The 12,567-nt window shown below is 48.0% G+C and overlaps 1 protein-coding gene across 7 annotated transcripts in view; it reads left to right on the top strand.

The window, feature by feature from the left end:
• Nucleotides 1–12,567, top strand: part of EHMT1 (euchromatic histone lysine methyltransferase 1) — a 127,959-nt gene that overhangs the window by 11,664 nt on the left and 103,728 nt on the right. For 4 of the 7 annotated variants that reach the window (XM_032708189.1, XM_032708202.1, XM_032708200.1 and 1 more), the window contains exon 1: nucleotides 9,097–9,116. The exons of 2 other annotated variants lie outside the window; for them this stretch is intronic. The gene's annotated coding sequence lies outside the window, so the exon portion shown is untranslated. Of the gene's footprint in view, nucleotides 1–8,426; nucleotides 8,510–9,096; nucleotides 9,117–12,567 lie in introns of those variants that run through there. One more of the 7 variants, XM_032708196.1, reaches the window with a different exon arrangement.

Here is a 12,567-nt window from a genome sequence, read left to right as displayed (position 1 = left end):
ATGTCAGTTTTTAAGTGTACAGATTATCCTCCCTGAGTAAGAGATGGTGAGTTACATAATGTTCACTGTTTTATGTGCTCTGGTTTCTGCCTTCATTCTTTGAGACCATGGCTAGGCCTGATGAAGAGAATAGAAAACTTCTAGAAGCACTTTGTGACATATGAACTATTTGTGATCAAAGCCATTGTGACTCTGAATGTCCAGCACCTCTCCTTTGGGCTTGTGATAGCAGCATCAGACTTCACCTTGAAAATGGGATCTGTGATCTTTCATACATTCTTATTCCACTCTTAAATTAGGCTAATGCATCCTGTTCCAGCCGAGGCAATTACTAACAAACCTGTGCAATTATGGCATCCACTGTACAGACATTCTGTGCTCCTTGCTAAGAAAAACCCACTTTTAATAAACAAATCCACTTTGACAACCTGTCAAGGACTTTTCTAAAGCAAGATTGAAAGTGTCACCTAAGTGTCCTTTCTTTTTTGTTTTGTTTTGCTTTCTTCAAGGTGGTTTTGCAAGAGCACAGCAGTTGCAGCTGGAGGTTCAGGCCTGGTTTCACAGGGCAGGGGAGTGGAGGAAAGCAGGGAGAGGATTAAAAGGGCTGCATCACCCCACCAGCATCCCCTGCCATGGGCTGTGTCCCAGTGCAGGATCCTCCTGGCCACAGCCTGGCTGTGGCTGCATCTGACCTTGCAGAAACCCTGGGAAAAACTCTGCTCTTTTGGTTGATTCAGCTGTTTTATTATTTTAATTTTTTTTTTTTGAATGAGAAAAAGATCTTAATGTTTAGGCATGAATTCTCAATGCTTTCTTTTATTCCATGCATGACAAACCCATGTGGTTGCAGCCTCTTGCTCAGCCTGGGTGGGATCCACTCCAGTGTGGGCTGCAGTCAGAAACTCAAGGCACATCTTAAATCCAACTTAACCCTCCCTCTCCAGCAGATCCACTTGTTTGGCTCTGGGCACAAGAGTGGGAAGGAGTGTATTATATTGAGTACTAGAAGTTAAATTGCATGGAAGGAAAATCAACCAGGGCTGTTTTTTCATTGCAGCTGTGTGAAGGTTTTGCCAATGTAGGCCAAGAGTTGTGTTAGCTGGAAATATCCCTGTGTGTCGTCACCCAGAGAGGAAAGGCAGGAGGAAAGAAAGGGTTTCCTGCCTCTGTCAGACCTGTTCCTTGGATTTTCAGCTAGTGTGTCTCAACAGATTGTGTTTCCATTGTTGTCTGGGGACTGATACACACAGGCCACCTCTGCAAGTGAAGGATATGAGTAATCACAGAATCCCAGAATTGGTCAGGTTGGAAGGGACTACAGTGGATCATCTGGTCCATTTCTTTCTCCAGGAATCCTTGAATCAGAATTTTTGTTGATCTCCACATGAATTCAGAGGCTGCTTTCCCAAGTGTGGTTGCAGAGCTAATCTCCCCACAGCCACTGCCCCTGTCTGGGGGCTGGGTCTGCTGCCCTGAGCTCCCCAGCTGTGCTGTGGCTCTGAGCACATCTGTCTCTCCCCACAGGAGGAGGCTGTATCACATCCCTGCCTTCTGGGCTGGGCAGCAGCTGGGAGGAGCAGTTAACACCTCTATCTTTTCTGCTAGATCCTCTGAGTTGCTGATGTGACAGACAGCAGCTTCTCCAGGGATGTAGTGCCCAAAAATCAGATTAAAAATGAGATCTCCTGAGCTTTCCTTGCCCTGGCAGCCCCCCAGGAGTGTGCTGAGGGATCTGCCTGTGGCTTGGGGTTATTTGTAGGAACACAACTCGATGGGGTGATGAGTAGACCCAAATGGGGTGGAACAGAAGCACGGCTGTGGTGCTGAGTGCTCTGCTCTGGAATTACCTAACACAGCCAGACAGGTGGGTTTTGCTCTTGCAAACATCAACACATCCCAGTAATAATTACTGATATTCCAGAGCATTCAGCATTCCAGGGAGAGCTGTTTGTCAGTGACACAGCAGCTCAGATGTTGGGAACAGGGCTGCACATCCCAGCCTGGATGTGTGGGTGGGTGTGAGCCATGCCTCCATCTAGGAATGTGCCTTGTGGGTGTCTGGTATGGGTTGAGTGTGGGTGCAGTTCTGCTGGCAAAATAAGCCCTCCTGAGTGAAATGAGCTGCTTCCATGGCATAAAGACCCCTTTGGATGGGCTGCTGCAGAGCTGGGCTCTTCCCAGCCCTCCTCAGCAGAGCAGGGAAGCCAGGGAGCAGGAGATGGAGGATGTTTTGCCATCAGCTTTTCATCCATGAGCCCTTGGGGCTGTAGAAATAACCATTGACAGGGTGATCGTGGCAGTTGCTTTGCATGTTGAAAGCAATGGCTATTAATTAAGATTGTCTTGGTGTAATGATGATTTCCAGACTGAACCTCTCTGTGTGAGGACACCGGGCACAGCCGTGTTGGTATCAGCACATTCAGGCTGCTGCTCGTCACACAAGTGTGGTGACCAAAGTCACCACACTTTGGTCTCTCTTTGGTTGGAGAGCATTTCTGTTGGCCTAACTTTGAATAGTCTCAAAAAAACTATCATGCATAAAGGTCTTTATCAAAGATGGCTATAAAGATGCAAAAATTGTGGCTGGACCAGTCTTCATGCCCGTGGGTTAATTTACTTTTTCACATTATACAATTTCAGTGTTTGTCATTCCATGTGATTTGGTTTTTAGATTTCTCTGTGTTTTTGATTTGATGGATCAAATGGGGAATAAGCTATTTTGGAATGGAAAAGCTGGACTGTAGATGCCAGCTGAGGTGGGGCTGGACCATTTCCCACTGGGAACAGGACATTGTTGGGCAAAGCAGAGGAAGGCTCAGGGCCTGGTGGGGGTAATGACTGTCCCAGAGCTGTGAGCAGGCACAGAGGAGACATCTGAGCATTGATACTGGGCTGGTTTGGAAGGTCACAGTCACAGTCACGTGCTGTCAGGATCAAGTTGCAGCAAAAGCCTTCAGTTTTCCTGAGGTCTGGAGTCTCCCCGTGCATTCCGGCAGGGCTGAGCACGCAGGGCTTGGCCATCTGTTCCCAGAGCCTCTCGGTGCTGGAATCCTCAGCAGCTCATGTGACTTCTCCACCTTTGAATTTTAATCCAGAGGGTGGATAAATACTGCTCATCCCCTTCACTGCTTGGTCTGTAACCTGTGCAGGTGGTTCCAAGGAGGTGAGGCCAGCTCTGAGCCAGGCTTTGAGCCTTACCTTACCTATCCTTGTTAGCCAGCTGCTCATTTTCATAAACCACCCTGAGAATTTTTGTCTTCATCAGCTTCACTAAAGCATTTCCTTAAGCTTTGAAAAAAAAAAACCCAAACTATTTTTTTTTTGCTTTCATACTTCAAATCAGACACCCCCAGGTCTTCCCCTCCGATACTGCTGCTTAATTTGTCTGAGTGGTTTGTAATCCTGTGCCAGGAAGGTGTAAATGTCTGTGTAGCAAATGTGACTCCTGCAAGGGGCTCACTTTTCTCTCAGAGCCTTCTGGGAGTTATTGGCAGAGTTAACCCAAGGTTAAAGCCACTGGTGGAGGTGACAGAAAGACCAGGTGCAGTGGGGCAGTTTTTGTTACATGAAAAAGGATCTCCTTAAACAATGTTCCTTTATCTTGAGAGACAAATCAGAGTTATCAGATCCTTGTGACCAGTGCAGGGCAAAACAAACCCATGTGTGTGTGAGTATGAGATCTTCTGAGCTCTTCCAAAGCTCTCCAGGGTGGGGACTGTGCTGCAGCAACCACAGACCTCCGTGGGTTGGTTTTGGCAGTGGGTTATGATCACTGATGTTTGCTGTCTACCCCCTCCCCAGCTCCAGTGGGTGACAGTTCCACTGAGGGCACTGCCCACACATCTTTGGTGCTGTGTCTCCGTGCTGAAGGTGCCAGAAGGGACAAAGGCAAGTCCCTGAATCAGTCTGCTTTGAGGATTATTTTCTAAGTCCATGTTCCTTGCAACCACAAGAGCCACTCTGATAACCTCTGCAAGGTGCAGTGAGATCCCATTGAGAGACTGATTGTATCTACCCAGCCCAGTGAAAGTTCTGGAGTTTTACCTAAATTGGATTTGTCCAGTGAGAGGAACTCTGACCACGTCTCCTGCTGCAAAGGCAACCTGCTGGACATGCAAGCAGGGATTTACTGTGCCCTTACAGAAAGGTCTGTCCCTAATTCCTGCCTCCCTGCACTCAATGTCAGCTGTGTGCTGGGCATGAAATAATGGATCATGGAGAAGAGCAGTGCCCTGCTCAATCATGGGGCTCCTGATAAGAAGGAGACCTGGAGCTGCTGTAATTTCTTACTGAGATGATCTACTTGCTGAATTATCATTCTGCCCACCAGAAGGATTGGAGATGGCAGCTTCCCCGCTCTCAGGGAGGTCTCTTGGTCCTATTTTACATTCTTGCTGTCTCCTTGATCACATCCTCGGTGGGGCCTTGGAGTCCTTTTGTTCTCTGCTCTAGTTTCGAGCATTTTTGTTGCTCTAGCAACACTTTCAGCCCCAAAGCAGCGGGATCCTGGTGCTAACACAATGCTGCATTTGAAAGAAGGAAGCAGAGCACGACAGGTGATCTCCAGCTTTTGTATGAAATGGCTGTGCCTTGAGATGGGAGGATGAATGGCAGGTTGTGATATCTTGTTGTCTTGCAGCTGGCATTGTTTTTATCCTAAAAGGTGAGAAACAGTCGTGTGTTGCTGCCACGTTTGGGTTTGTAAGGTTGTTGGGTTGTTTTCCCTTTGTGGAGTGTGACAGCACAGGTTGCAGTGGGGCTGTGCATCCAGGGAAAGCAAGGCCATGGCAGGCAGCATGGGAGGAAATAAATAACATTTTCTGTGCTCAGCAACTCCAGCAGCTTTGCAGGCTCCTCCTTAGAGCAGTGCTACCACTGCACTGCCCTTACACATGCACTGACCTCCTCTCCATCTGCTCCTTGGAAGGGGAAGGAGAAGGGTCTGTATTTTATAGCAGAAAATTGCAGGTATTGTCTGAGAAAAATTCTGGTAGGCTGCAAAACTGAGGAGCCCAGTGCTGCTCTGCAGTGTGGTTTGTGGGATCCTGTCAGCTGCTCTGGCATTTTGTGGCTTTTCTATAAATGGTGAGAGAGATACAGGAAGATGCATTTACACTTCTGATCTTTCTCCTGAGTGCTCTTCCATGCTTTGCCATGGTGGTGCAGATCAGACTGACAGTGTAAAAGCCACCTGTATGTGCTCTGTGGGTAAGAAGAGAAGAAATCTTGTTCAGATTTTGGGCACAACTTCCCACAGTTTCCTGCTGTCCCAGCCACTGCTGAACAAAGACCTGAATGCACCATGTGTAGCTGGAGGTGAAAACCTCAGGAGGCTCCTCCTCAAGAAGTCTGACCCAGCTGGCAAGTAAAATTAAAGTAATCCATTATCTGCTGCCTTTCCCCCAACCTTCCTTTCCAACCTCCCAGTCCTCTAAAAGGTGTTGAAGGCTGAGGACACTTAGAATGTGTTCTGAGTTTTGTGGCAAATGGAGCATGAAGAGGGAGTACCAGCTGTGGGATTGATCCTGCTTCCAGTGGGTCACCCTTTGTTAGTTAGATATTAGGCTCCAAATCTTGTTTTTTCAAGTTGTTGTGGTTGGAGATGCTCAGTCTAAGCAGAGTTATTTAAGCATTGCTGTTCTTTTAGGCTATTTTCATGACTTGTGCAAGAACCTATGGATAAACAGTGAAGGTCCCAGAGCTTCCAGTGTCTGCTAGATAGAAGGTTGCCATTGGCATTGCAATGATAGATAAATAGATAGATAGATAGATAGGTAGATAGATAGATACACAGATAGAAGATAGAGAGAGAGAGAGAGAGAAAGAAGGTTGCCATTGCACTGAGCTTGCATTCCAGTGGTCTCCTGCAAATTATATAGGCCAGTTTTATCTCTTTTCATATAAATGAGTCTGTAAAGGGAGTCTGCACTGGGAGCATAAAATCCTCCATGAGTTTTGGCAAGGCTGATTTTCTCCTCTGTTGTGCTGTTGGCACCACAGGGTTTAAAGCATCACCTCTGGGTCCCACTGAAATGCACAGGAGGAGTTTTTGTATCATGTTTAGGCCATGAAAAAGCAAAGAAATGCAATTGCTAAGATGGAATGATTAATTGTACACCCAGGGTACAGAGGGCACAGCAGGGGCATTAGAAAGGTGCCATGGATTCATTGTTATGGTGGTGTTAAACCCACTTTTGTTGGTGTTTGTTTGAGGCTCCTGGTGAGCAGTGAGGTGGGTCCAGGGAGCCAGCTGGGAATGGTGAGTGTTTTGGGAAGTCTGCCCTGCTCTGCTTCTTCCCTACAAGTCATTCTTTGAGGGAGAAGAGTTTTCCTTCCTCCTCTCTCTCTCATCATCTCCATCCAGCTGCAACTCAACGCTGCTGCTGTCAGGTGAGGAGCTTGGGGGTGGATTTCAGCACATCACAGAATATCTGCTGCCCTGTAAATTAGTGACAGCCACCACGCTGTTCTGCAGGAATCCCTCTGACCTGACTGCTCTTCCAGCCAGTTTGAAGGCTGGGTGGGTTTCTTAAATGATGATATTTTAAAATTTGAGACCAGCTTTGATTTATTGACCTGGTGCCTCTCTGAGTCGAGCTGTCTGGGCTGGCATCTGCAGATAAGAGGCTGTCGAGTAATTGCTTATTATTGACTGATTGCCAGCTCGGGCTGTTTGCTTGCAGGAGAATCAATAGCAGTCAATCTTCAAAGTCTAAACTCTCAGGGAGTATGAGTGGTTTCCAGTTGGGGAATGGCAGGTCAGGGTAACTCCGTATCTGATATCCCACCTTCCCGCGTGGGCTCAGTGCTGCGATGGAGGAGGAAGTGCAGGACATGATCTTCCTGCATTGAGGCTGTTTCACGTCTACCTGCTTGGAAAGCTGGGGTTTTTCTTTGGAAGGATTTTCGGGGTCAGATGCCACGCTGGAGAAGCTGGAGCAGCCTGAGCAGCACCTGAGATCCATGGGAGGGAGGGCAGGATGAGTGCAGTCATCAGTCATCAGGTCCCCGAAGGATGGAGCAGAGAGGGGTGGCTGAGCAGCCCCTGCTCTGACACATCCAAACCAACCAGTTTGGATGCTTTCTAAATAAAACAAAGCATCTATTTTAATGCATGGTAACAGAGTTTTCCTTTCTGTGGGTGCTTCTGTTTAGGTGACAACAGAGCAAAATATCCAGTGTCACCATAGGTTTAATCGTTCCTTACAGAGACTGTCGCCATGGTGAGCGTTCATTGTCAAACGCAGCCATAGCCCTTCTTTAACACTATCCTGACATCCTGCCTGTTGGTGGATTCATGTGTAGGGCTTAAAACATAAAAGGGCCCTCATGGTGTCCAAGACACTCAAGACTTTTCAAAAAACAAATAAATGTTTGGGTGGTTGTGGTGGCTGGGGTGAAGCTCGGCGCTGGATCTGGGAAGCAATCTCACACCTTGGGCTGCAGCCCCCTCCGGATTTTCCCCAGGATCAGGGCTTGCAGTCTGGTCTCTACATGTCCTAGACTCAAGCTGGGTTTAAAACTTGAAATAAGAGCCTTTGGGGGGAGGGGGAGGTTTGGATCTCTTTCAGCTACAAAGAGCAATTAAGCAACAGGACATAAAATAGATAAATGGGAAGGGGAAGGACAGAACCCTGGAATATGAGAAGATGAAAATGGAAGAAACTGTTTCTACAGTGTATTTGTCCTTGATTCTGGAGCTTTATTTTCATCAGGAAAGCTGAGGTGCATCATTTGGGATGAGGGAGAAATACCTCAAATAGAGCAGTTTAATCTACAGTGGTCTAGAGAATGGACAAGATTACTTGAACAGCCTTGTTTAGATACTGGATTTGTTGTCTACCAGCAAATCCTCATTTGCATGGGTCCTTAATCTGTGGAGTTAAATGTGTCTCAGGATCTGTTATCAACTGTGATGCTGAGTTGAGAACTCGATTTTTAAAGCTGTTCCTTTTTATTCAAATGTTCCCCCTTCCCCTCCCCCTCTCCCCACACCCCAAATTATCCTCCTGATTTTCTCTTGAAAAGCAAAGACGAGCCAACAAGTGATGCAGAAGGAAAATCTGCCCGTGAGAAGAAGCTATTTTTGACTTCAGACTCGGTGGGTGAACTGTCCACCAGCTCGTAGAGAAAAGCCAAGGTCAGACATTTCAAACGTGTGTGTCGCAGGGAAACCACCCCCCCTCCTTCCTGAAAAGGGCACATGAACGTGGAATCCGTTGGAGGTGGAGGGTTGGGCAGAGACCCTTTGTGGAGCGCTGGGAAGGGGCTTTGCCCTTGGTTTGGGGGGCTCTTAGCTTTGCCCGTAGCCCTGAAATGGCATTTCCTCATGTCTGCAGCAGCCCTCACTCATGAAATGGATGCAACTGCTGAAAAAGCTCCCTCATGAGCATGCTCACTGGAAGATTAATCCTTTAGAGGGAGTTGGAGAGTTAAGCTACTGTAATTTCTCTGCAGTTGGCTGCAGTAAACAACTGCTCTAAAGACACGAGGAAAAAAATTGACGGAGGTACATGGCATTAATGTACATATCTTTTTGTGTTTCTACTTTCAGGTTGAGGGCTTTGAGAAAGGTTGTTTTTGGTTTTTGTTTTTTTTTTTTTTAACTCGAAGAGCCGGGGAAGAGGGATCTGTGTAATGATTTTATGGGTGACCTTCATGTTGTGGTTTCTTTTTTTCCTCCAGGCCAAAGTAATCCTATTTCCGTGCAAGGCCATGGTGAGGCTCGGGCTGGCTTTGAGGAGCTGGGGTAGAGCACCAGGGTGGTTTGGTGTTGAGTTAAATGATTGTAGGAGGTGAGGCCTTGCTGCTCGTTGAGCTGTGTTGGCAGAAGGCAGCTGGAAACCCCTCGTCCTGTTTAGTTGTGATCAGAACCCAGTGGGACTCGGTCTGTCATGCTTCTGTTGGAAGGGAAACGTGTGATGGGATTAGGTTTGCCTACAGAATAATAGTGTTTGTTTTTTTTAAAGTATCATTTTGCTCCCCCTCCTCCCCATGCCTGAGGAGCTGCAATCCTGTGTCAGATGGGGGAAGAAAAACAAGTGTTGGGCTATTTTGGCTTTGCTTTGAAGGATGCTCACTTGTCCTGTGTTGAGGAGGGATGCCCTGCCAGCCAGGTAAGTGTTGCAGGCACACGGATTGTGCCCAGGTGAAACCAAGCTCCTTCCTTCCCAACCCCTGCTCTGTGGGGGCATCCTGGAGGAAGGGAAGCCTCTGATAGTTCCTGATGATTGAAGAGTGTTTTATCTACTTGCTCCACGAGGATTTGCCGCCCTTGATGCTTTATATCAGCTCCCTCCAAATCCAGCACAAGCCATGGAGGGCCAGCCTGGGGGCTCCCAGCATGTCAAGCAGAAATGTCTGAATGACTTGATTTTTGTCAGGCTGCTTGAGCTGGGAGAGGCTCCCTGACCAGGGTTTGTGTCTCTACCTGCTAAAAACACCTAGTTAATCCTTGGGGACGGTGAGGAAGTGGAGGTGATCTGTCAGCTGAACTTGCCTGGCTTGGGGGGGAGCGGGGAAGGGCGTTGGGTTGTTCTGTACCTGAGTGGGATGAGTCGCTGTCCTGGGGCTCAGGGTTGGGGATCAGCCCTCAGCAATCCCCCAGGAATCTGTGGGTGGAAGGAGGGCACACCCTTCCTCCTTCCAGGACGGAATAATCACGGATGCACCTCTGTGCCGCTGCAAATCCCTGTGTTGCCTGGCTCTGAGAGTAGTTCCTGGTGTGAAATTTGTGTCCAATGGCATTTGTCGGGAAGTGGCTTCATGTTTCCTTGGAGTGCTGTGAAGAAGGGAATAATAATTCAATAATTTAACAAATGTCAGTGGCTCCCACCAGGTTTGTCCTGAGGTACCTGTCAGCTTCCAGGTGGATGCTAATGCTGCTGGATGAGTTCAGGAGGGCAGTTCTATCACAGACTTGGCTGAGCTCGAGAATCTGCAGATTTGAGGAAAATCTTGCCACCCCAATGTTGAGTTTTTTTTGCTTAGTCCCTCCTTTTCCCCTCTTTTCCAGAAGCTCTGGCTGGCACAGACTGTCTGTTCCGTGGATGGATTTAGGGAACATTGGTGGCTGTGTGCGTAGGGGGAATAATTAGCTACCAAATGCAAATAGATTGTTTCTTGCTGTTTCGAAATCATCATAATTTCTATTGAGGATGGGTTAATTATATCTTTATTTTGATGGGTGTAAGGGAAATGATAGAGATATAGCAGTATAAATCTATATAGGGAGGGATGTTGTTGTCAGAATATTGTTTTGGAGATGATTGTGAGAACAAAGGCTCGTGTCGTGGAGGACCATGGTTGTGCTGGGATTCAGTGGTGCTGCATCAGTTTCTCAGTGGTGGAGGAGTGTTTTCTCTTTCAGATTTTTATCTGATGCCAGTGACGTGTCTGTCACCATGGCAAGGTGTTTTCAATTCAGAAAAAAAATGATCAAATTCTGGTTAAAGCGCATTTGGTGGAAGGGCTGGGAAACAGGGTTTTTTTGAGAAGCAAAGTTGAAAGCAAGAAAGTTAAAAAGAAACCCTAAAAATCTATGATCGGGGTATAAGAAAAATGCATCTTTAAGCTGATGTGTGTAGGTGGGGGCTGCTTTGCCAGGACAGGGCCCAGAGGTGCCGTGGTACCAGGACTGGGCCTCACTGAAATGATCGTCCCTGAGCCTCCCTCTGGGCCATCGCTGTCTTTTCCTTTTGCAGGGGTTGATTTTAGGGAGCCTGGATCCATCATCTCATTCTTTATTGTGGCCTCACTGTGAAAAGTACTCAAGTTCATCCCTGGAATGGTTTGGACCAGCTTTAAACTTTTCTGTCTCCAGTACCAGGGTGGGAATCCCCACGCCAGAGGACGGGGAAAGGCTCAGCAAAGGGACAAAGGTGACTATTTCCTTAGTGCCACGGCTTTTGGCTCAAAGCCAGAGGGCAAAGCCCTCCTCCTCTTCTTGTTTCAGAGTAAAATGGGGAAAAGGAGCTATTTTCAGTGGCTGAGGAGAGCCCCAAGCATGGAGCACTGGGCTTCAGTCTTATCAAGCCTTCAGTGGCCTGGGGACTTTGTGCCTGTGGATGGGAGCAGCTTTTGTGAGAGCCTCATCCCAGAGCTGCTTCCCTCCTGCACAGGACTCTTCTCCTCCAAGGAGACATTCAGCTCCTCCCCAGCAAGCCCCGAGACTGAAAAGTCTGGAAGAAAAAAAATAGCTACAACCAAATATAATTTCTGTTGGGTTTCGTTTGTGGGTGTGTTCTTGGGCTCTGCTGGAGGAGCTCTGCAGATCCCAGGGAGTGGGCACCTCACTCCCCTTGGGAACCCCCAGTGCTCTGCTGTGGCTGAGCTGAGTGAAGGTTCTCCAGCCCGTGGAATTGTGTCCATGGAATTGGGAAGGATGGGACATGTCTGCTCCTGCTGTGCTGGCTGTGGGAGCAGCAGCCCACAGGGAATGGGGGTGTTGGGGAGGAGGGAACAGCCAGTGCTCAACCTGGAGTCATCTGGGGAGAGCAGAGTGTCACCCACCCAAAAACCTGACCCTGGTGTTCACTCCCATGTGCTGTGGGTCAGCATGGCTGGGGCTGTGTGGGCTGTGGGACATGCAGGGAATGCAGCTCAGGGGGTGCAGAACAGGGACTCCTGGATGCTTTCATTGAGATGGGTGACTCAGGCTTTTCAGGAGGATTCACTGTTGAATTTGCACGTTCCTGTCTTCAGATTTCTGTGCAAAATTCTGCCTCTGTGGCCACTTTAGTCTCTCTCTCCACCAGCATAACCTTGTCCAGTGGAGGAACTGAAACCTGAATTTGGGACTTGCTCACCTCTTTGGTATCGTTGCAGCCCAGGATTCAAAACAGAAAGAACAAAATGGAGCTGAATCTTACAGGTGTATCTAAAATACCCTCATGCAGCCCTGGCAATCCCAGGGAGGAGAAAGGAACTGCTGGGTGATTGTATCGAAGTCCCAGTGTTTAATAAGCAAGTGGTGACCACTTCAAAACCTGGTGCCTTCGCTTCTCTCCCTTCTAACTGCTTTAGCCAACCTGTACTCAATTGGCAGTGCCCTTAAGACCAGACGTTATGATATGAGCCTTGTAATTATTTGTGTGATGAAGCCTCTCTCTGCAGAGATGCTGTGGGGAAGGGTTTGCTGTAACGTGCAGCATTTCTCCACCTTCAGAGCAGTTTTATCTCCTGCCTTCCTGACCATTTTCAAATCCAACTCATGGCTGCATTTTGCCTTCCTTAACACCCTACCCCCCTAATCCCTGAGGATTAGTGAGGGAGTTATGAGCACAGGGGAAGGAGCTGCATTTTTTAACCTGGCTGTGGAATCAGTGGAATAACTCATTCCCAGGGTGGAGGAGACTTCGTGCACTGATCAGCACAGAGGGCCTGCTGTGGGTTCTGCATGTGAGAGAAGCAATGGGGTACTTTGTGCTTGGAAACATAAGGTCATGGGGAAAGGGAAGATGGAAGAAAAATGCTGTTTTAAGGACCTGCATCCACCTGCAGGGGAGAGGTGGAATTAAACAGAGTGGGGAGAAAGCAGAAATGCAGGAGACAGGGCTGTAAGGAGAG

Source organism: Chiroxiphia lanceolata, chromosome 21 (assembly GCF_009829145.1).
Source record: "Chiroxiphia lanceolata isolate bChiLan1 chromosome 21, bChiLan1.pri, whole genome shotgun sequence".
In the NCBI taxonomy this organism is placed as follows: Eukaryota; Metazoa; Chordata; class Aves; order Passeriformes; family Pipridae; genus Chiroxiphia; species Chiroxiphia lanceolata.
This window is presented reverse-complemented; position numbering and strand designations above follow the sequence as displayed.